This window comes from Hemiscyllium ocellatum, chromosome 7 (genome assembly GCF_020745735.1).
Source record: "Hemiscyllium ocellatum isolate sHemOce1 chromosome 7, sHemOce1.pat.X.cur, whole genome shotgun sequence".
Lineage (NCBI taxonomy): Eukaryota > Metazoa > Chordata > Chondrichthyes > Orectolobiformes > Hemiscylliidae > Hemiscyllium > Hemiscyllium ocellatum.
In genome coordinates this window covers 18,886,977-18,912,808 of record NC_083407.1, presented here as the reverse complement: position 1 = coordinate 18,912,808, position 25,832 = coordinate 18,886,977, and the positions used below count along the sequence as shown (strand labels likewise).

Here is a 25,832-nt window from a genome sequence, read left to right as displayed (position 1 = left end):
GATAAATAGTTGGGGGATTGGGGGGACCGAGGTTAAGGCAGTGGGAAGGGACTCTTCTTAGCAGTCAATCCACTGTGTGACTCAATGCTACACAGAGAAAGAACTCCGCTGGTTTGCTGCAATATCTGCTTCATAACTTGTGGTGCATTTTACTGTGTTAAATCTACAGTGTTAATTAAACCCTGATGCATAATTGATTCCCAGTCCATTATCATCATCATGACATGGTGACAGAAAACAATATGTTGATGAGCCATATTGTACTTGAACAGTCAGCAAGTTAATCTACAGGTAGAATCATGATTGACAGTCATAAATCATACTGAAGCCCATGAGACAACCTTTAATGTCTTTGTTATTGTGTCAAAGGGTGTTGAAAACACAGCTTGCTAATAAGCAGACAAATCACTGTCTAGTTTAGCTCACTTGAGAATGGCAAGCGATCAGGATATGTGTCAGATTACCAGTAAACAATGGAAGGTCAAAATATATTGTCAGAATATCCATAAATTATCCTCGAATAAATTGTGCCACAGCAGAACTCCTAAAAGAGTGCAAAATATTCAAACAGTGTTCATAGCTATGGCTTCCAGATTTGCTTGTGACTGATGCAAAACATCATGCCGTGAACATTTCCTTAGCAAGTAGGAACAAAGGTCTGCACAGCCTTAGCATGTCAGAATTAAAAACACAAATGTGAAAATATCCCCAAAAGGTCTGACTGACATGCTGAGTCTAATGGATTACAATGGTTCAAAAGGCAGCTCACCATTACCTTCTCAAGGGAAACTGGAGATGAGCAATAAATACTGGCCAGCCAACAATGCCCACATCCCACCAAAAAAATCAAAATCACATTAAACTTGGGTATTCATTGAATAGAATATATAAGTGAGGTGCACCAACGCAAACAGATCAACACTCTCTTCCTGCTACAATACACACCATCTGTAATTTCGCCAGAGGCATAAACATAAAGTTATCAACAAACCAGAATTATGCGATAAATAATTGCTTGGTACTACAGAACTTAAACATTGCAAAACACATAGAAGAAGTTGCTTATTTTCATCTTTCTTCCTTCAGAGTACAATGCAAGAAACAGAACTGAAAATAGAAACACTTTTCTATAACATGAGAAGATGGCACTAATTGGTTGGAGCAACATTGACGTTAGAATGTGTAAGAAGAGTTAACTGTCAATCTTAATGCTCAGACAAGCAGGCAGATTCTGATTGGTCAAAGTGTTGCCACTGTAGCAGAGATTGTCTGTTTCTGCGATCTCCAGTTTTGAAAACGGTGCAAAGCATGTGCAAATTTCTTTTGCCTATACAAAATTAATCATATGTATTTGCATGTGACAATATGAATGTCTTGTCATGGAGTCAGAATCATACAGCATGGAAATGGACTCTTTGGTCCAACTCGTCCAAGCTAACCAGGTGTCCCAAACATAACTAGTCCCAATTGCCTGTGTTTGGCTCATGTCATGTCCTTCTAAATCTTACATATTCAAGTCCCTATCCAAATATCTTTAAAGTCTTGTAATTGTAACCACCTCCACCACTTTGCCAGCTTATTCCATACATGAACACTGTGAAAAAAGTGCCCCGGATCCCTTTTTAATCTTTTCCCTCTCACCAGAAACCTATGCCATCTAGTTTTGGGCTCCCCAACGTTTGAACAAAGACCTTGGCCATTCAGCACAGAACAGGGCCTTTGGCCCACGATGTTGTGCCAAGGTTTAATCCTAATATAAAATATAATAACTTAACCTACGCACCCCTCTATTCACTGCTATCCATGTGCATGACCAGCAGTCACTTAAATGTCCCCAATTAATTCATTTCCACCACCTCAATGGCAATGTATTCCATGCATTCACAACTCTCTGCGTAAAGAACCTACCTCTGATGTCTCCTTTATACCTTCCTCCTAATATCTTCAAACTCTGACTTTTCGTACCAGTCAATCTTGCCCTGGGGAAAAGTCTCTGGCTATTTGGTCCTCTCATTACTTTGTACACCTCAATCGGGTCTCCTCTCTTCCCCTTCTCTCCGGAGAGAAAAGTCCAAGCTTATTCAACCTGCTCCAATCCAGGCAGCATCCTGGCAAACCTTCTTTGCACCCTCTCCAAAGCCTCTGTATCTTTCCTATAGTAGGGCAATCAGAACTGGACACAATATTCCAAGTGTGGTCTCACCAGGGACTTGTAGAGCTGCAGCAAAACCTTGTGGCTCATAAACTCGATCCCCAAATTGTACTTTTGGCTAATGAAAGCCAAAACACCATATACTTTCTGAACAACCCTATCCAGATAGGTGGCAACTTTGAGGGATCTATGTACTTGCAACCCCAGATCCCTCTGTTCCTCCACACTGCCAAAAATTCTGTCTTTAATCCAATATTAAGCATTCGAGTTTGACCTTTCAAAATGCATCTCTTCACATTTATCCAGGTTGAACTCCATCTGCCATTTCTCAGCCCAGCTCTGCAACCTGTCTATGTCACGCTGCAGCCTGCAGTAGCCCTCTATATTATCAATAACACCTCCAACCTTTGTATCATCGGCAAATTTACTATCCCACCCCTCAACCTCCTCATCCAAGTCATTTATAAAAACTACAAAGAGCAGAGGCCCAAGAACAGAGGCCTGTGGGACCAACACTGACCTCCAGGCAGAATACTTTCCATCTACAATCACTCTTTGCCATTTGTCAGCCAGCCAATTCTGAATCTGGATAGCCAAATCTCCCTGTATCCCATACTTCCTAACTTTATGAATGAGCCTACCATAGCAAACTCTATCAAATGCCTTGCTGAAGTCCACATAGACCACATCTACTGCTCAACCAGGTTTGATTCTAGCCTCGGGCGACTGTGCAGAGTTTGTGCGGGTTTCCTCTGGTTGCTCCGGTTTCCTCCCACATTCCAGGTCAGGTGAATTCACCATGCTACATTGCCCTTAGTGCTCAGTGCATTAGTCAGAAAGAAATGGGTCTGGATGGGTTACTCTTTGGGGGGTTTGTCTGGCTGGTTGGGCCAAAAGGCCTGTTTCCACACTGTAAGGAATTGAATGTAATCTAAACCTCCTTTCTCATAATTTTATAAACTTTTATAAGGCCACCTCTCAGCCTCCAACATTCCAGTGAAAAAAGTCCCAGTATCTCCAATATATAACTCAAACTCATCTAATTCAAACTCTCCAATCTGGACAACATCTATGTCAATCTTATCTGTGCCATTTCTAGTTAAACAACATTCTTCCTATAGTAGGGTGAACAGAATTGTACTTAGTATTACAAGAGTGGCCTCACCAATGTCTTGTACTGCAACATGATGTCCCAATTCCTGTGCTTGGTGCTCTGACCAATGAAGGTAAGCATAACAAATGCCTTCTTCATCACCCTGCAGCTTTCAAGGAACTATTAACCCACACCCCGAGCTCTGTCTGTTCAACAACAATCTCCAAGGCCCTACCATTGTGTAAGTCCTGCCTTACCAAAACTCAACATCTCGCATTTATCAAAATTAAACTCCATCTGCCACTTCTCAGCCCATTGGCCCTTGTGATCAAGATCTCTTTGTACTCTTAGATAAATTTCTTCACTGTCCACTATATCACCAATTTTGGTGCTAACTGTAAACTTACTAGCCATGCCTCCCATATTTTCATCAAGTTATTTATTTACGTAGCAGGAGAAACATCCTTTAAGTCTGAGTGCAGCATGCTGTTTGAGGAGGATACCACTCGACAATTTACTGCATGGTACCAAGCACGATACAGCTACCTGCATCCATTGCTCAAATGTTCAGGCATTTTCCCATTGCAGGTAATTTGAGGTTCAATGAGCATGACCCAAGGGGAAAAAATGGATTATGTTGCCAATCTTTCAGGAGTTATGGGTATCAGTATCATCATTGAAACTGATTTTAGCTGCTGAGTTACCAAGTTCATGATCACAGATTCAGACACCAACGGCTTCTCTGGATTGTCATGATATTGTGAAAATGTCAAAAACTTCTTTGAGTAGTATATTGGTAAATAATATAAACAAGCTTACTAACACCTTATTACTTGAAACAAAATTGGGATAGCTGTCTTTAAAAACGAGTCAAGGAGCAGCTTGACACAGTCATGCTCACCAAATCATACCTGAAGGCAATTTCCTAGACATTGCCATTAATATCTGTGTGTATATCCTGTCAATTAGAAGAATAGACATGCTATATTGTCAAAAGTGTTATGGACTAGACCAGACCACTAAAAACATTCTTTAGCAAACAGCCCAGATCATAACTTTGCAATTTGTTTCGGTTAGTGCCCAGGTTTTAAAACAGACAAGATTTATTCACAAAATTATACAATGAAACACAAAGGACAGAACAAAGAACCCCTACAGAAATCAGTCTATCCAAACTAGACTTATTTATGCTACTCTGAATATACACATCAATTAGCGAGTTTTGAGAAGATTTGTAGCTCAGATTGAGGTTCTAGATGTAAGGATGCTCACTGAGCTGAAAGCTTTGCTTTCAGACTTTTCATCACCATACTAGGTAACATCATCAGTGAGCCTCCGTTGAAGCACTGGTGGTATGCTTTCTATTTATGTGTTTATGTTTCCTTGTGGTGGTGATGTCATTTCCTGTTCTTTTTCTCAAGGAGTGGTAAATGGGATTCAAGTTGGCAGAGTCCCAGCTGGAGTGCCATGCTTCTAGGAATTCTCACACATGTCTTTGGTTGGCTTGACAAGGATGGATGTGTTGTCCCAGTTGAAAAGGTGTCCTTCCTCATCTGCATGTAAAGATACTAGTGAGAGTCGGTTGTGTCTTTTTGTGGCTAATTGATGTTCAGATATCCTGGTGGCTAGTGTTCTGCCTATTTGTCCAATGTAGTCCAAAACACTACAGATTAGGAAGGACACCACTTCTACTGGGACAACAAATCCATCCTTGGACAAGCCTAACAGAGACAAACGTTAGAATTCCTAGAAGCATGGCATTCCAGCTGGAACTCTATCAACTAACATATTGACTTGGATCCCATTTACCACTCCCTGAGAAAAAGAACAGGAAATGACATCACCAACCCAAGGAAGCCTAAACATATAAATAAAAAGCAGGCCATACCACCAGTGCATCAGAGGAGGCTCACTGATGATGTTACCTAGTATGGTGATGAAACGTCTAAAAATGAACCTTCCAGCTCAGCGAGCAAACTTACATCCAGTATAAACAACAGTCCCAATCAGCAAACCTCCTTAAAAAAACAGTAAAAATGAAACAAATCCTTACACGCTGCAGTTAGAAGAGCCCGAAGGGGAGAGAGTTTTTGCAGTTGTTCACACTGTCCCCTGCTAAACTTCTAACTTAACTTTTGCTTCCAAAGCTGACCACTCCCCTTTCATTACAAAGGTCACTTCTAAAGCATGACTACTTTGGCCTGAAGTCCCATCTGTTTACATATAAACAAAAGTCCTTTCAATATCCTTTTACTTCTCGGTACCAAACTAGTCACCTCGGAGCCAGGAGTTGTTTCTGACCCCTCTGAAAAAGACAACCAAGGACACAGTATCCTTGATAAAAGGAACAGCTTTTCGAAAAAAAAGGAACCAGCTTTGTGACAAAAGGCACAACTATTGTAGCACAGTGGCATACAGGCAGGTAGGCATTGCCAATGGGAGTCAACATTGACCTTCAACCTTTTGACGTTTAGTGGTGCCATATCCAGTGTATAGAACACGTATGACCATTCAACCCTGTCAAATGCCTTCTCCGTGTCCAACGAGACTACTATTCCTGGTATTCTTTCCTGATTTCAGACTTGAATCACATTCAAAACCTGTCTAATATTTTTAGATAATCTACAGCCCTTGATGAACCACATCTGGTCCTCTTTTATGATACATGGTATTACCCTCTACAGCCTCAATGCTAATGTTTTAGAAGGAATTTTAAAATTTACATTTAGAAAGATATTGGTCTGTATGATGCACAATCTTCTGGGTCCTTTCCTTTTTTGAGAATGAGAGAGATATTCGCTTCTCTGAACGAAGGCGGAAGGCAGCCCTGACTATGCGAGTAGTTGTACATGTCCATCAGTTGACCAGCTAATACTCCTGTAAACTCTTTGTCGAATTCAACCAGAAATCCATTTGGACCGCTCTGAAGCTGCCTAATTGCGTCAAATACTTCCTGGGTTGTTAGGGGAGCATTCAGAACCGACACCTGTTCTGGGGTTAAGTCCGGAAAGGCCAGGCTTTTAAAAAAGGACTCCATCTTCCTGGGTCTATTTTCACAATCTTTCGATTCATACAAATCAGAGTAAAACTTTCTGAAGATTGTGTTGATCCTTTTATGATCGTGAGTCAGAGTACCAGCGCTTTCCCTGATGGACATGATAGCTTGAGGGTTCTTTTTTCCCTTGCAAGAAACGTTGTTTACCAGACTTATCGTTAAATTCATCTAATCTTTGCTTTGCAAATAATATTTCCCTCTTTGCCGTTTGGGTCAGCGCGGTATTCAGGGCTGTCCTAAGGGCCATAATCCTTTGTAATTTAGCAACAGAGGGCCTATCAACATACGCTGTCTCAGCTACCTTTAAATCGAGCCTCAAGTAGACACTGATGTTCTCCCTTCAGTTTTTTCTGGGTTGCCGAGTTTAAAATGATCAGACCTCGCACGCAAGCCCTTAATGGTCTCCCACATCATTCACGGGTTACTATCCATACCTGAATTAATTTCCAAAAAGTTTTGAATGCTTGAGAGAAATATTTTCTGAATTTACTATCCTCCATTAAGAAAGAATCCATACGCCAATGTCGGGAGGCCGTCTCATTGTTCCGAGTCTTGATTTCCATATACACTGCAGCGTGATCAGAAATTATTATATTACCTACTTTGCAGGATAATATGGAATTCAAAAACGTTGAGGGGGCAAAAAACACATCAATTTTAATGTGACACTTCTGTGGATTAGAATGAAAAGGAAACCTCTGCCTTGCGAGTGGGGGCACCTCAACACATCTACTAATCCTAGCTCTTTATTCAAAGCTGCCAATTGCCTGGATCTGGGGGATATACCCGCAGTACTCTTGGGAATCCTGTCTATCTCCGGGTCCATAATGCAATTAAAATCTCCCCCTATATTTGTGTGATGAACTCCAAGAGACATCAGTTTGGAAAAAGCTTCCATTATAAATTTGAAAGGATGCACCGGGAGACAATAAAGATTCAAAATCCCATATTCCTCTCCATTTATAAGGGTTATAATCAGTATGTACTATCCAGATTCATCTTTTATCCGACTTAAGATTTTGAAAGGGAGATTCTTCCAAATGAGAATGACTACTCCCCTACTTTTTGAACTGAGAGATGAAAAGAAGGCCTGATCAAATCCACCCTGTTGTAATTTCAAGTGCTCGTTATTCAGTAAATTTGTCTCCTGTAAGAGAGAGTTATATCAATCCTTTCTTTTTTGAGGTTTGATAGTATTTTCTTCCTTTTAATTGGCAGATTACTCCCTTTGACATTCCAGGTGCACCATTTAAATAGAATGACTAACCATAATCATCTAGGCAAGTCCGAGACCCCCCGGGAGGAAGAACCCCATCCAAAACACCCCAAGTATAGACCAAAGAAAATTCACAAAAATAGAGATTCTTTAATACATTCACGCCAATATAATAAAAGAAAATTCCTAAATAAAAAAAACATATTTAAAAGGAGATTCTCCCTCTTGCTTCCAGGGGGCATCACTTCCTATCCAAAAACCCATCGTATCCTCTCCCAACCAATGCCCCACCCTTGACCCAGGCACCCCATAATAAAATAGAAAAATTCAAGTGTACTATGAAGCTAAAGTTACCTACCCTACCCTCCCCCACCCACACCAACACCTAGATGCATTTAGTAATGTTAATACCACGTATAAACATAAAATTGTAAAGTTACAGTATCAGCAGGTAATAATTAAGTATAATAACACAAAAAAAGAGGGAAAAACCCCGCTCTAAAAGAAAGAAATAAGGTAGGACAAGACAACCTGAATCAACTAAACTGCCCAGCCTATATATAAAAAAAAGAATCGCATAGTGGAAAACAAATAAGCCCCCCCCCCCCCCCCCCCACTTCTCCCTACCCCCCCAGAGATGATATTAAACAATAAAGGAAATAAGGGGGATTAAACAAGGGTAAACAGGAGTGTGGGGGGGGGGGGGGGGGGGAGGGGGCGTGGATATGGTGCAGAACAGCATCAATAACCACATGGATTAATTCTTACAATCTATTTAAGAGAGTCCAAAAATTCCTTGGCCTTCTCCGGAGATCCAAAGTTATAGACGGAACCTTCGTGGTTAAAACGTAACGTCGCTGGGTAGCGCAGGGAGTACTGAATGTTTAAATCCCTTAGACGCTTCTTTGTTTCATCAAACACCCTCCTCTTGCGGACCAAAGCTGGGGAAAAACACAAACAGCATAATCCTAGATCCCTTACGTGTCATGGCCTGGGGATCTTTCCTGAGGGTTCTGGATGCTTCCAGGAGCATTTGCTTCTCCCTATAATACTGAAGCCGGAACAGGACCACGCGTCCTCAAGATCGTCGATGTGATCTTCTAAGGTCCGGACTTGCTGTTCGAGCGTCCGGACCCAACCCACGGCCGATTCTACAGCAGCCTCGAAGGTCACAGCCTTTAGCTCTGCCCCTCCAACTTGATGTTTGATTTTTTTCAATATCTTGGTCGTGCTTTTGCAGCGCAATTGACAGTGATTCCTACCTGCCCCTGGACTCCTCTATGAAGACAGCAATCTTCTCTTCCAGCTTGTTAATTACTGCAACAAGGCTCGCCACCGTAGGTAAGTTCCCCGGGGCAGCTGCGAACGCCTCTGCTGTCGCTGGGGAGGGTGGGGGAGGAGTTCCTGCCTGCTGAGAGCTGAGGGCATTCTTTCGCTTGGTCACTTTAACAAAGCACCAAACTACTCAAGTTTGATGCAAAATGACTAACTCTATTGAATAAAAGTTATTTTGAATGGTGGAGGCGGGCAGCCCACTTTGCCTGAGTCTTGGGCAGAGCACTACAGATTCAGACTTGCTGGGTCGCCGCCATCTTGGATCTCCAACCAAGGGGAGGGCTGGACTTTCCAGATTTTAGGAATTATCAGCTGAGTTCCCTATTAAGCTATATAGCCTATTGGGTCTCACCTGACCCGCAATCAGTCTGGCTGGACATTGAGGCTTTTCAAGTAAAGTGTCCTCTTATTAACTTCTTATTTTTAGATAAGATGAAAGTCATTATGGACCATTATAAAAACCCTATAGTATTAAACACAATTAAAGCTTGAAAGATAATGCGGCAAAACGAGGGTAATTCACATAAAACCTCCTCTTATACTCCTATAGTGGGGGCATGGGGTTTTCAACCGGGTCTCACAGATACCACATTTAAATCCTGGAGGTCCAGAGGTATCTCCTGTTTAGGGGATCTGTTTGCTGAGGGGGTCTTGATGTCATTTGAACAGCTGCATCAGAATTTGGATGACCTAATGGAAACATCTTTCGATACTTCCAAATTCGAGATTACATACAGAAGAAGTTAGTAGATAGTAGATTACATACGTTAGTAGATAGCCTTTATAAATCAGACAGAGAATGTAGAGCGTTGTGACCAATGGGTTTACCCTCAGTCAGCACTCAATCGTTTATTACATAATGAAGTGTCAGAAGACATGGAACGTTTTCTTAGAACATGGGATCAGGAATTGGGGTTGGAAATATCCACAGAAATGTGGCATTTTCCCAGATGTCATCCCAGAAAAATCTCCATCTGTAATAGAACCGAGGTCATTCAGTTAAAGATACTCCATACACCAGAACGATTGGCAAAATTTAGGGCAGGAGCATCTCCAATGTGTCCCAAATGTAAAATAGAGGTGGGCACTCACACACTGCTTATGGACATGTCATAAGATCCGCAAATACTGGGTCAGAGTAGCAAATCCTGACAGAAATCTTGGGAACAGAAATTAGAGGAGATCCAGGATCTCTTCTCCTGGGCTTTGAGTTTGCCTTCTCTGGATGTACGCAGGAGGAAATTATTTTCCATTCTCTCCTTTTGTGCAAAGAAAAATATCTTAGTAAACTGGGTGGCTGAGGACCCTCCAGGACTTACAAATTGGCACAGGTTAATCATGGAATGTATTCCCTTTGACTTCCTTACAAATATGGTGCACCAAAAATCTGAATTATTCTATAAAATATGGCAGACCTTCCTGAATTATATAGATACAGATATTTTGGCCATTTTGTCCAAGGTTTTCATCTAGTTGTGGTAGTGGTTCTGGCTGGTCTGGGGACCCCTGGGGGAGGAATCCCACATGAATATGGGTTTTATTATGACTTGATGTTAATTCATTCAGAGTATGTACTTTACTATTTAATTACTATGTTATCCTTTTTTTCTCTTGAGTAATGTAAGATATTTTATTATAAGCTCTGGATAGGTATAGGTCGGATTAGAAGTTAGTTGAGTTTTGTTTTCTCTTTTTCTCTTCATCTTTTTTGTTTGATAGGTTTTGTTTATTATTTATTTAATATTAATTGTATATTAATGTTTGTATTTGTGTTTTTATTTTGTAAGTTTGTAAAAACATGTTAAATTTTCAATAAAAGTATCTATTAGAAATAGATGTTCAGAGAATTTCATCGATTTACCATCTTCTGCCCTTCCTCTTTTATGTTGAACTCCACTTGGAAGAAAATCTGAGAGTAGCAGGGGCATGGAATATGTAATGTTTGGATGACTTTATTGTCCATCAACAAGGGTAGCTTAAAGTTTCATCTGCTGACTGAGTGGGGAATGCAGGATGTATTGGCTAAACTAGAATGTGATTTGTGGTGAAAGAACTACAAAAATGGAAGATTCTCTTTGAGTGGCACAGTGGCTCTGTGGTTAATACTGCTGCCTCACAGCACCAGGGACTGGGATTCAATCCCAGTCTCGGGCAACTGTGTGGTGCTTGGGTTTCCTCTGGGTGCTTCGGTTTCCTTCCACAATTCAAAGATGTGTGGGTTAGGTGGATTGGCTGTGCTAAATTGCCCATAGCATTCAGAGATGTGCAGGTTAGGTGCATTAGTCAGGGGAAATGTATAGCGTAGAGGAATGGGTCTGGATGGGATAGTCTTTGAAGGGTCGGTGTGATCTTGTTTGGCCAAATGGACTGTTTCCACACTGTAGGGATTCTATGACCTTATCCTCGCCAATCTATGTCTCACAAATATATTTGTATTGGTTAGAAAGAACAGACATTGCACAGATAAAGTCTTCACAGTGAGATCACAGGTCATTCTGTTGAAGAGGAGACTACTATCTTTCTTTCACACTTTACATCAATTTAAATATCTTTTTCTCCCTTCTCTTCCATTAACAAGCCCTTTGTCTTTTGCACCAAAACAGTACACTTTTTGTTTCTCCTCTGCCTCAGTTAAACATACACAAAAGAAGCTATTCTCTAACATCTTTCTGTTCTCATACCAAACTCACAATGTTAATGTAGTTTCTCTCTCCATGGATGCTGCCGGATCTGCTGAGTATTTTCAGCATTTTCTGAGTTAGTTCCAGATTTACAGCATCCACAGTAATTTGCTTTGACCCATCATGTTGTATTACATTGCTACCATTCTAAACATAATCAATTCAGAACAAGTAGGAAAGCAAGGAGCTCTACCAAGCACACTTATACATGATATTTCACCTTGGGAAGCTACAATACAAGACTACTTGTGTATAGAACAGTGAAAGTAGCTCATGATAGGCAGAGCTAAATGATCTCTCAACTAATGGATCAGATCAAAGTTCTGAAATCCTTCAGTTGTGAATTATGAGTGATACTGATAGAAACTGATAAATGAACCCGTTATATTAGTGCAGAAATGCTGACTAGATAATTCCTCTTGACTTTCTCCTGACATCTCCATCATGACAGCCGACGGTCTTCACCTAAGTTGATTTGACGTCAAGAGATGGCTGACAACACTGGAAACAGCAAAGATTATGGAGCCTGAAAAAAATCCTAATAACAGCACTAAAGATTTGCTGCTGAACTAGGCACATACCTGGTCAAGTATTTCCTGCATAGCTGCAAACTGACTTCTAAGTGTGGCATCTGCTCTCCATTAAAAGAAAATGACACATCAAATTTAACCAATTACCATCCCATCCCATCAATATAGCAATGTCATTGGCAAAGTAATACAAGTTGTTATTAGTAGTGCGATCATCGACCACTTATGCATTGTCAAATGACACACCACTTCTAATTTCATTACAGCCTTGATCCAAATATGGATAAAAAGGATGCACACAAGAGAATGGTTAGTTTTGAATTGAATTGAACTGAGTTGAATTTATTGTCACGTATACCAAGGCACAGTGAAAAGCTTTGTCGTGTGAGCAATACAAACAGATCACATAATTAAATAGCATAGATAGGTAAATAATAGGTAAACAGTGGCAAAAACAAAAACACAGGTACAGGCGAATGCTAAGAGTTTGTGAGTTCATTCAGTATTCTAACAACAGTAGGGTAAAAACTGTTATGAAACCAGCTGGTGTGTGTGTGTGTGTGTGTTCAGGCTTCTGTACCTTGTCCCTGATGAAGGTTGTAGAAAAACATTGCCAGGGTGGGATGGATCTTTGAGAATGCTGGCGGCCTTTCCTTAACAGCGGGCCTGGTAGATGGATTCTATAGATGGGAGGTTGGCCTCTGTGATTGTCTGGGCTGAGTTCACCACTCTTTGTCGCCGTCACTGATCTTGAATGGTACAAATGCCATACCAGGTAGTGATACATCCAGACAGAATGCTCTCGATGGTGCACCTATAAAAGTTGGCAAGGGTATTCACCATCATGCCAAATTTCCTCAGTTGTCTGAGGAAGAAGAAACGTTGTTGGGCCTTTGCAACCAGTGCATCCACATGAAGAGTCCAAGAAAGCTTGTTGTTGATGACCACTCCCAGGAGCTTAACACTTTCCACTCATTCCACCTCTGTGTTGTTAATGTATAGGTGGGTATGAGTAACATCCCACCAAAAGTCGATAATGAGTTCCTTGGTTTTGCTGTCATTGAGAGCTAGGTTGTTCTCAGTGCACCATTTTTCCAGGTCTTCAGCCTCCTGTCTGTAGTCTGTTTCATCATCATCTGAATTCGACTGACTGTGATGGTGTCATCAGTGAACTTATAAATGGCATTAGTCTGGTATTTGGCAATGCAGTCATGGGTATACAGTGAGTACAGTTGGGGGCTGAATTTGCACTCCTGAGGGGCTCCAGTGTTGAGTGTTAGTGAGAATGAAATATCATTCCCAATCTTCATTGATTGTGGCCTGTGGGTCAGGAAACTGAGGATCCAGTTGCAGAGAGTGGGGCTTAGTCCGATATCTCAACTTCTTTTGCACCCTCTCCAAAGCATGCACATGCTTCCTGTATTGTGACTGGAGCTGCACACAGTGCTCCAAAAGATGCCTAACTAAAGTTTTATTCAGCTGCAACATAACCTGCCTACTTCTACACTCAATGCCTTGACCAATGAAGGCAAGCATGTCAAATGCCCATTGTACCACTTTATCCATTTGTATTGTTACTTTCAGGGAACTGTGGTCTTGCACTCCAAGATTCCTCTGTATTTCAGTGTTTCTCAGGATCCTGCCATTTACTGTGTATTCTTGTATTTAAACTCCCAAAATGCATCACCTGACACTTGTTCAGATTAAACTCCATCTGCCATTTCTCTGTCCAATTTCCAATGATCTATGTCCTTCTGTATCCTTTAATAACTCCACCAATTTTAATGTTGTTTGTAAATTTGATAATCAGAACACCTACATAGCAATATATAAAACAAACAACAGAGGTCCCAGCACTGATCCTTGAAGTACACCACTGATCACAGGCCTTCAGTCAGAAAAATACTCCACAACTATCTTCTGTCTTCTATGACTAAGCCAAATTTTCTATCCAACTTACCAACTCACCATGGATCCCATGTGACTTAGTCTTTTAATTCAGCCTACTATACATCCACTGTTCTACCCTCATCATTCATCTTTGTCACTTCCTCAAAAAACTCAATCAAATTTGTGAGATAAGACTTACCAGCAAAAAAACCCCTACTGATTATCCCTAATAAGACCATTATTTTCCAAATGTGAGTAAGCCCTGTCCATAAAAATCTTCTATAATAATTTCTCTACCACTGATGTAAGACTCTCTAGCCTATAATTTCCTGAATTATCCCTTTTGCCCTTTGTGAACAAAGGAACAATATTAGCTATTCTCCAGTTTTCTGGAACCTTGTCTGTGGCTAAAGGATACAAAGGTCTCTGTCAAGGACCCAGCTGTCTCCTCCCTTGCCTCCGTCAATAACCTGGGATAGGTCCCAGCAGGCTTGGGATTTAGTTACCTTAATGGTTTCAAAACACCCAACAGCTCCTCCATCTTAATATCAACATGACCCAGAATATCAACATAGCTTTTTCTCAACTTACAATCATCCATGTCCTTCTCCTTGGTGAATACTGATGCAAGGCACTCATTAATGCTCTCACCAATTCTTCCGGCACTAAACGTTGTTCAGTACTATTTGATTTGCATCCCTGAATCTCAATCCAATCATGTGCAACTACAGCAAGATCTGCATAACTTTCAGACTTGTACTGATTAGTAACATTAATGTTAGACAATTGCCAATTTTTAGCCATGGCCAGGGACAAAAATCCCAGGTCAAGTTGTTACACCTGGCCTAAGACTCTGGCCCACTCCTAACCCCTGAGTCAAGCACAGTGGCCCCATACACTCAATTTGAGCAGAGCAGGCCCCTACAGTTATTGAGCCCTTGCATAATCCTCGATGTCAGGCTCTGTCTCCAGCAAGACAAAGTCTAATCATCTCCGTTGAGATTCAACAGCATTGCCATTGCTTAATACCCCACTTTCAACTTCCTGGAGGTTGCCGATGATGAGAAACTCAACTGGACAAACTGTTTATATACTGTGGCTCAACAATAGGTTAGAAGTCTGGGATGCTGCCTGAACTGCTGTGCTCTTCCAGCACCACTAATCCAGAAATAGGTTAGAAGTGATGACTGACCAACTTTCAGGCTTCCCAAACCCCTTCTGCATTCTTCAATGCACAACTGAGGATTATAGTAGAATCCCCTCCATTTGCACTGCACCTTCACCAACATTCAAGGTGTTCATCCCTTGCAGAACAAAGAATCTGACTGGAATGCAATCTATCCATTATCCTGAATATTATCTCCCTCCACCCTCGGTCCATAGCAGCACCAGAGTGTGCAATGCACAAAATATAGCAACTCACCAAACCTTTATTGATACCACTTTGCAAACAAGTGAGTTCTCGCACCAGGAAAGACAAAGACAGAAGATGTATGGAAGCACATTCACCTGCAAGTCCTCCATCAAGACACACACCATCCCAACTATATCCCTGGCCCTTCATTGTGGCTGAAGAAAATCCTGGAGCTCCCTCACCACAGCAATGTGGATGTCCCCAGGTTACAACTGTTCATGAAGATGATTCATCACAACCTTTTCAAGGGACATTTAGAGATAACAAATGAGTGCTAGACTATCCAGTGATGCTGATGGCCCAACAAAACATAAAAAAAAGCAGGTTGAGCAGCTATTCACTTGAACCTATTGATCTGTAATGCACTAGCTTACCTGGCAGTTCTCTCTACCCTGACTGCTATTTCAAGAGCTTTGGTAGACAATATTGATGTCAGCAGTTTTCTCAGTATTGACATTTCCCTCAAACTGCATTGTTGAAAAATCCAGGCTCATATCTGAACAGGTTCTTTCAGTAATAGAGATATATATCTTCATCATTACTTTGTCTGCTCTGTTTAAACGAGAACCTTACCACAGGAGAAAGTGATTTCCTCCTCAGATGTTCTTTGATCACATTGGAATTAAATCCCCATATACTTTGTTTTTGTGCAGGAGTCTTTAAAACACATGTGATTCTGCTGTGTTCAGTGTATCCACAGGCAGTCATTAAAAATTCCTAGCAGTGCCTTAAGCAGTTCTTTAAATTGTCATCATATTGATTATTCATAGACATTTTTGCAAGACGGCAAACTTATCACAGTTACATTTACACCTATCTGTATGTTTATGAGTCTAATCATCCAATCAACAATGGATAAATTATGTGACTGGCCAGAGGTGAAATGTTTCTAGATATACAAACCAGCTGTGACTTATTTACTTCCATAATCTCTGGAAACACCTATTAGAAAAATGAGTTGTCAACAGAATTTTTCGAGTAACTTAACTACAGCAGGAATTTTGGAAAATCAGGAGTCAGAAGCAATTCCCATTATTGAGACTATAAAGTCCAACTAAGTCTGGATATCAAGGTGAGATTCTTGCAAGTGAGGAGCAAGATGCCTATTAATAGGGGTTATCGCTCATTATTATCCTCATTATTACTTAAACCTATTAATATGAAGTCCCCCTCTACTGTGATGTATATAATTCTCTGTGGATTAACCATAGTAAAGGCGGGGTTACGGGGATAGAGTGGGATGTTCTTTGGAGGGTCAATGCAGACTCAATGGACCAAATAGCCTCTTTCTGCACTATGGGGATTCTTTGGCATTATGGTTAAAACGTTGGGTAGTCCATCACCTGCCTTGCTCTTTCTGTTCTGAAGGAGGGTCACTGCAATGGAAACATTAACTCTGCTTTCACTCCACAGGTGATGCCAGACTTGCTGAGGTTTTCCAGCCATTTCTGCTTTTGTCATTGATTTTCAGCATCTTCAGTTCTTTGTTTTTATGACTGTTGGTGTCCTTTTGTTGAGCCATTTTCTATTGGAATGACAGAAAGGAAGGGACTGAGTGTGCTGGTAAGTGTGTGGCACAGCTGTTTGTGCTGAAAGATGTGGAGGGAAAGTTGGTCAGATGTTCTGAACAAGTAGGCAGCACATACAGTACGCCAGGTTTGGAGGTTGGGACTGTTGCTAGAGAATGAGGGAAGATGTTCCAGCTCGGCGAACAGAACTGCAACAGGGAAGATGTTGTATGCAATACAGAGAGTTGTAGAACATGAGACTCGGTGAGCGGTTCTTGCAGATGCAAAGGCAGAGTGAGTGAGATGTATCAGAGCGGGGATTGTGGCACTTACCCTGACCTTCAACCAACACTGTTGGGCATTTCTCCAGATGACTGAGACTACTGACTCCTGAGAGTAGCAACCTTAGATCAAGCTGGTGGGCTGTGGTGTCTTAACATGCTCTGCCAGTCTTGGGGAATGAGGACTGCTCTCCTCTGTACCACACTTTCCACCAATTATTCCAGAACACTATCTGCAAAGCAAGACTCCAATTTCCCTTTGTCTTTCATGCCTGGAGAAATTGGGTCCAATTGTGTAGGGCAGCTCCAGACTGCCTGTGTTTGTCCAGATGCACAACAGCCTTTTGTCCATGGTTCTGTCACAAGGGATCCCAACAACTGTAAACACATATGACTTGGTGAATGGGAGAATTGGGCTGGAGGGGTGCCACTGGGACATGGTGCATCATCAATGAGTTGGCAACAATCGTATGAGAGAACCCACTCAGCCTCATGGAGAGAATTGCATTAAAAATAACACCAAGATGATTTCCTGTAAGATCCAGCCCAATATCTACATTAGGATACAGTGGCACTAGCTTAAATCAACTATAAGGGCGTATGCCCGAAACGTCGATTCTCCTGCTCCTTGCATGCTGCCTGACCTGCTGCACTTTTCCAGCAACACATTTTTCAGCATAGCTTAAATGACAAGTTGTTATTCACAATATATCTGAGCGCTTGCACTCTTCTTGTAAGTTAACACCTAACATTGAGCAAATGGGATTGATGTCTCTTGTATGCTGGGGGAGTTTTCATAGAAATGCAATTACACTCTTGAACATTCTCAATTCAATTGAGAGCAGTTCAAGGGCTTAATAAGCTCACATCCACAATTTGTGAGGGCTGGAATCTTCTTAAGCTTCGAGGACTGGTATTTCATTTTTTTTTTGTGGTTTAAATTGTTCCAATTCACTTCAGTCCTCGTGAGTGTTAAACCAGAAGACAATCTGCTAATGAGAACATAACCAGCTGTAACGTGTAAAAATCAATAGGAACAGCAATATTGTTAGTCATTTGGCTTATTCTTTGTTACTTCAATTAATGATCAAATTCTTAAATTACACTCAGAAGAATGAATTAGTGGGTACAACATGCATCAAATCTCAGCCAAATGTGAAATCAGATTGATGTTGCCTCCATCTAACCTTGAAATTGAAGAACTTCTATAGCATCTAACTAAGGTCATTCAGAGACATGTTCTCATGAATTTCTTTCAAATGAAATTGGCTTTGGTTGCCATCAATTAAAGAAGGTCTTTGAGAAGTGGAGGGATGGCAGGGGAATTCTTACATGATAGAAATCTCCGCAATCATGTTTCAAACATTGATTTAAAACATTTATGTGACATAAGTAGTTCAGCAATCTCTGTGATATGTATTGTAACAAAGACAATGTGATAACTTTAATCTTCGTATAGATTGGATAAATCAATTGCGAAGGTAGTACAGGCTAAATATATTTTAGATCCAATATTTTCCACCAAGTCAGCATTAATTTGTTATCTTATTGTAAAAGATCCTCTTGGAAAAAATGATCATAACAAAATGGAATTCCATTTTAAGTTTGAAAGCATACTCCAATGTCAAACAAGAACCTTAACCTTAAACAACATCATTTATTTAGGCTTGAGAGAAAACAGCCTAAGATTGGGTTGGTAAATAAAGTAAAAGATATGACAATAAATAGACAGAGGGAAACAATTAAAGAAACTGTTCAAAATGTTCAACAAGTACATTAATGATTATTTTAAAAACTTAGCAAGACAGACTCATTCCAGGCTTACTGAAGAAGTTAAGGAAACAATTTAACTAAAGGAAGAAGTTTATAATGTAGTTAAGAATTGAAGTAAAACTAAAGATTTGGATAATTCAGAAACCAGCAAAGGGTGACCGCAAAGTCAATTAAAAAATGGAGGAAAGAAGAGGAATGTGGAACTTAACTTGCCATAAATGTCAAAACGGATTGTAAGAGCTTTTATAGGCTTATAGAAAGGAGAGTAGCTAAAGTAAATTTTGATCTTAGACGTCAAGACAATAGGAATTATCATTGGGGATGAAGAAAAAGCTGAGACTTTGAACTAATACTTCAGTCCATCTTTGCATTAGGAACAATTGGAACAAGTTGCAAACCAAAAATAGAGGGTCACGAAGAGACGAGTTAGAGTCAGGAACTGAAGATATTTGTATAAGCAAAGAAAAAACATTGGAGAAACTTAAAGGATTATAAGCGATGGTCCACTGTTTCTGTAACTGTCCAATATTTTCTTACATCCCAGAATGAGAAAAATAACATGGATTAGCTGACATCCAGAGAAAAATCTGGAAAAGTGCTGGAATGAATTTTTAAAGCAGTCTTAATTATAAGAATATCACAGCATGATCAGACAACACCATGCTTTTGTGAAAGAGCATGAGAAATGAATTCATTATTTTTGAGGTTATAACTAGTGGCATAGTTAAAAGGGAACCAATAGATGTTGTGTACTTTGCTTCCGGATACAATACTTAAGATGCTACATAAAAGGTCAGTTTGCAAGTTGGAGTTTGACTATGTATAAGCAAGCTTGGAGAAATGGTTCAGGTGGAGGAAGCAGAGAGTAATGATAAACAAGTCATGTAGATAGGCTATAATTAGTGGAATGCAATAGGGTCGGTGTTGGGGTCACAGCTATTTAGGATTTATATTCATATCTTCGGCCCTCTTCTTGTTCATTAGTCAGGTGTGCAGAGATGGTCCATGTGAATCCAGCCTTTAGAAATGACCCCCCACAATCTGGTGCAGGAAAAGTCAGACAGGATTGAAAATCAGGCCAGCAACATCAGCAAACACTGAGGATTTTATTAGGTTCTGAGATGGGCCGAATGGGTGACCTGCCTTGGTGATCCTGCACTGTGTCCAAATATTAAAACTGAAATATACCATATGGGGAATTCCTTAAGCCCTCATGCTCTCTCCCCATTCCTGATCCATGCAAACCCATATTACCTAACAGCTCCTACCTGTTTGCCCTGGTACAGTACATGCCAGTACAGTTCAGCTGTCAGCAGCCAATCATTCTACCCTTTCCCACTTCACTTCCCATTGTCAACTCATCTTTTTATCTACAAATACACATGCACATAGAAGAAACAAAGCTCAGTTACATAAAGTTCAATATTATACAGTATATTTTAGGGATAAAAGCACTTTAATTCATAAACAAATTTGTCAGCTTTTGACAGAATTGTTACTTCTTGATAGTTGCAGTCATAGAGTCATACAGCACAGTAACAGGCCCTTCGGCCCATCATCATGTCCAGCAACAAACACCAAATTGCATTAAACCAATTTACCTGCATTCGGCCCATTGCCTACTGTGCCCTGGCATTTTAGATGCTAATCCAGATGCTTCTCAAATGCTGTAAGAGTACCTGGTCCCATCATCCTCTTAGGCAACCCTCTCTAAATTTCAACCATCTCTGAGAAGTTCTTTTTTCTCAGATTTCCAATAAACAACTCATTACTCACCTTAAACTAATGTCCTCTGGTTTTAGACATACCCACTATGGGGAAAATATTCTCATGATCTACTTTGTCTATGGCTCTCATAATTTTGTATACCCCAATAATATCCTCCCCAGTCCTCCTCTGCTCCAAAGAAACTAGACTCTGGTGCGGCTGCATCTGGAGTATTGTGTGCAGTTTTGGTTGCCATACTATAGGAAGGATGTGGAGGCACTGGAACGGGTGCAGAGGAGGTTTACCGGGATGTTGCCTGGTATGGTAGGAAGATCGTATGAGGAAAGGCTGAGGCACTTGGGGCTGTTTTCATTGGAGAAAAGAAGGTTTAGGTGTGACTTGATAGAGGTGTACAAGATGAATAGGGGTTTAGATAGGGTTGACCATGAGAACCTTTTTCCACATATGGAGTCAGATATTACGAGGGGGCATAGCTTTAAATTAAGGGGTGGTAGATATAGGACTGAAGTTAGGGGTAGATTCTTTACTCAGCGAGTCGTGGGTTCATGGAATGCCCTGCCAGTAACAGTGGTGGACTCTCCCTCTTTATGGGCATTTAAACAGTCATTGGATAGGCATATGGAGGAAAGTGGGTTAGTGTAGGTTAGGTGGGCTTGGATCGGTGCAACATCGAGGGCCGAAGGGCCTGTACTGCGCTGTATTTTTTTTTCTATGTTTGTGAATCTTCTCTGCACGCTCTCCAGTCTGACGATATTCTTCTGATAGTGTGGCTACCAAACATACAGATAATATTCCATTTATGGCCTAAGCAATGCTTTTAAAAAGTTGTAATACAACTTCATTGCTCCTATATTCTTCACCCTGGCTAATGAAGACCAATGTCTAATGTGCCTTCTACACCACCCTGTCAATTTGTATTGGCACCTACATGGACCTATGAACTTGTACACCAAAGTCCCTTTTTTCTTCAGTATTCTCTTCGGACTGACCATGCATTGTGTATATCCTTCCTTCATTTGATCTTTGAAAATGCATCTCCTCACATTATTTGGATTAAATCCCATTCATCATTGCTGTGCACACCTGATCAATATAACATTGTCAACTGACACCATTCTCCTCACTATCAACAACACCACCAAATGTAATCTACAAACTGGTTAATTATACCTTCTCTACATTCACATCCAAATTGTTAACATACATAACAAACAACAAGGGTCCCAGCATTGATCCGTATGGTACGCTGCTGGTCACAGGCTTCCAATTGCAAAATAACTCATGTACCCTCCTAATGTTTTTGTAACTACCCCCTACATTCTCTCCACTCTTCTGAAAGGCCTCCCCTCTTTTTCATGCTCTGTCAGTGATAAATGTTTCCTTATTTTTCTTTATCAAAGTCTTGATATTCCTGGACATCCAGGGTTACAAAGAACAATACAGCAAAGAAACAGGCCCTTTGGCCCTCCAAGCCTGTGCCAACACATTTTGTTCTTTCATTTTAAATGGTCTTCACTTATAGGTTCTGTATCCCTCTATTCACTTCCTATTCGTGTTTTTGTCCAGGTGTTTCCTGAATGCTGCTATTGTGTTTGTTTTCATCACCTCCTCTGGCAGCACGTTCCAAGCATTCACCCACTCTGTGTGAAAAACATGCCTCGCACATCTCTTTTACACTTGCCTTCACGCACATTGAACCTGTCTCCCCTAGTAATTGACCCCTCCACTCTGGGCAAAAGCCTCACTTTCCACTCCATCCATGCCATTTATAATGTTATAAACTCCTATCGCCCCTCAACCTCGTTGAGCTTGGGCTTGCTGCCCTTCCTTCAACCATATCTCAAAGAGTGCAACGATATCATATTCCCAATGCTCAAAAGTTCATCTTCCTTATTAGTCAAGGTCTTTTCATTAAAATAGATAGAAATTAACTTTCTGGACCTATCATGTGCTCATCATGACCATGATTTTCTCATCTGCTTGGACCCATTCCAGTTCAGGTGCAAACCTTCCAGCTTGTACAGGTCCCAATGATCTAAAAAGCTAAAGCCCTTCCTCCTATACCATTGCTTTAGCCATGCATTCATCTGACCTGTCTTCCTATTCCTACACTCAATTGCACGTGGTAGTGGAAGTAATCTGGAGCTTACATCTTTAGTCATCTTTCCCTTTTAATATGCTCCCTAACTCTCCAAATTCACATTGCAGCAACATTTCTTTTTGGCCAAGTCTTCAGCACCATAATTATTCACTGTCTCTTTCAGAATGCTCTGCCGTTCTTGACAAACGTGAGATTTCTTCACAGGCCTTGACAGATTATGCATTGCTTTGACGTCTCTGCAGTTCCAGGGCTTTTTAGACACTGTTTTTCTGTTGATAATAATCCCAAAGAATAGTATATCACCCTCTCCCAAGGAATATAACACCACTACAGGCTCCCACCCTCCCAAATCATTTTCATGGGGGTACCTCCAAATTGATCAACCAAGTGCCAACCTGCCATCAGCAGGTTCAATGTGCTTACTCTGGGTTCTGTACTGCAGGGATAGAAAAAAGCCCACTTCAGTGAGCGCAGCTAGTGATTTGATTGGGCACCGACCTCCGTTAAAAAAATGTACTAAACCCAGCCTGACCCTCCTCCTGCCTCAGTGAAAATGGGAAATATTGTGTTCAGGAGCAGAATTTGAAATTTTTGGTATTTCACTATGATGAGATTGCGAGCAATACATCTACGTTTGATGTTAGATTAGATTAGACTTACAGTGTGGAAACAGGCCCTTCGGCCCAACAAGTCCACACCGACCCGCCGAAGCGCAACCCACCCATACCCCTACATTTACCCCTTACCTAACACTACAGGCAATTTAGCTTGGCCAATTCACCTGACCCGCACATCTTTGGACTGTGGGAGGAAACCGGAGCACCCGGAGGAAACCCACGCAGACACGGGGAGAACGTGCAAACTCCACACAGTCAGTCGCCTGAGTCGGGAATTGAACCCGGGTCTACAGGCACTGTGAGGCAGCAGTGCTAACCACTGTGCCACCGTGCCGCCCACCGTGCCGCCATGTGTAGGTTGTGAGCTGGCCACAAAGGGTTGGAGAGGTAGACAGAATAAGTGAGTGCTCAACAAGATGACAGGTGGAATATAATGTGGGGAAGCATGAAGTTGTTCACTTTGGGGTGGGAACAGAAAAACAATACTGTTTTAAAAAGCATAAAACATTTAAATATTGATGTTCAGAATAACCTGCTTGAAATTGTATAAGAAATACAGAAGGTTAGCATGCAAGTACGGCAATCAATTAACATGTTGGCTTTTATTATTTGGAATCCAAAAGCAATGTCTTGCTACAATTGTCTAGAATGTTGTGAGAACACTCTTGGAATACCGTGCACAGTTTTTGTTTCTTACTTAAAGAAGAATATACTTGCTTTGGAAAGTACAGCCAATGTTCCCTGGATTAGTTCTGGGAAGAGATGATTGTCATATCAGGCGAGGCAATGGCCTAGTGGTGTTATCACAGAACTGTTAATCCAGAGATCCAAATAATGTCTCGGGTTTGAATCCCACAATGGCAGATGGTGATGTTTGAATTCAATAGAAAGCTGGAATTAAAGGTCTAACAATGACCATGAATCCATCATTGATTGTTGGACAACACACTCCTCTGGTTCACTAATGTTCTTTAGGGAAGAGAACCATCATCCTTACCTACATGTGACTCGACATTCACAGCAATGTGGTTGATTCTTAACTGCCGTCTGGGTGATTTGGATTGGGTAATAAATGCTGGCTCAGGCAGTGACACCCACATCCTGTGAACCAATTTTTGAAAAAGATGAGACGTTGACCTGACTGAAGCCATAAAAGATAGTGGAGGGGCTTGACGAAGTGAATAATGAGAGGTTGTCTTCCCCGATTGGGAAGTTTAGAACAAGGCAGAATAGTCTGAAGATAAAGGGGCAATCAATTATGAACATACAAATATCCAAAATAGCAGCAGAAATAGACTGTTGAGCTCTCAAGATTACTTTGCCATTCAATAAGATTGTAGCTGATCTGCTTATATTTAAAATAATGCTTGCTTTACCCTGATAATTCTTGATTCCCTTGTCAAACAAGAATTTATCCACTTGGAGAAAGTGAGGACTGCAGATGCTGGAGATCAGAGTCGAAAAGTGTGGTGTTGGAAAAGCACAGCAGGTCAGGCACCATCTGCGGAGCAGGAGAATCAACGTTTCAGAAATAAGCCCTTCGTTAGGAATGTGGAAGTGGGGAGGCAGTGGAAGGGGGATGTGAGAGACAAATAGAAGACAGGATGGGGCTGGGGGCAGATAGGTGGGAGGGCGATAGGTAGATGAAGGTAGAGGGTGATGGTGATAGGTCAGAGCATAGGGTGGAGTGCATAGGTGGGAAGGAAGATGGACAGGTGGGACATTTCAAGAGGGTAGTGCCAGTTTGGAGGCCTGGATCTGGGATGAGTTGGGGGGGAGGAGGGGAGATAAGGAAACTGGTGAAATTGACATTAATGCCATGTGGTTGGAGGGTCTGAAGGCAGGAGCTAAGGTCGGAATGGCCCAGGACTTGCATGTCCTTGGCGGAGTGGGAGGGGGAGTTGAGGTGGTCAGACACAGACCGGTGATGTTGTTGGGTGCGTGTGTCCCAGAGATGATCCCTGAAATGCTCTGTGAGTTGACGTCCTGTCTCCCCAATGTAGAGGAAACTACATCGAGAGCAACGGATGCAGTAGATGTGGGAGGTGGATTGGCCTCATTCCTGATGAAGTGTTATGCTCGAAACGTCGATTCTCCTGCTGCTTGACCAGCTGTGCCTTTCCAGCACCACACTCTTGACCCCATGAATTTATCCACCTCTGATTTTAAAATATTCACTGGCCCCACCTTTACTACTTTGAGTCAGAGAGTTCCAAAGTCGCTCAATTCTCTGAGAGAAAATATTTCTTTTCATCTCTGTCCTGAAAATTCAACTCCTAATTTTAAAACAGAGGTCCCAAGCGCTGGACTGGCCTACACAAGGAAATTTTCTTTCAATGTCTAGATCATGCAGCCTCTGGGTCCCCACTCAATACATCCTCAAATGATTCAGACAAAATGAAAAGATTTCTCCTCATCTGAGTCATTGTCTGACTGGCAGGACGCGAGTGTTTGGAAT

The 25,832-nt window shown here is 41.3% G+C and overlaps 1 protein-coding gene across 1 annotated transcript in view; it reads left to right on the top strand.

Annotated features, from left to right (window-relative positions):
- LOC132817391 (contactin-associated protein-like 5) overlaps window positions 1–25,832 on the top strand; it is an 899,316-nt gene that overhangs the window by 773,368 nt on the left and 100,116 nt on the right. The window lies entirely within an intron of this gene.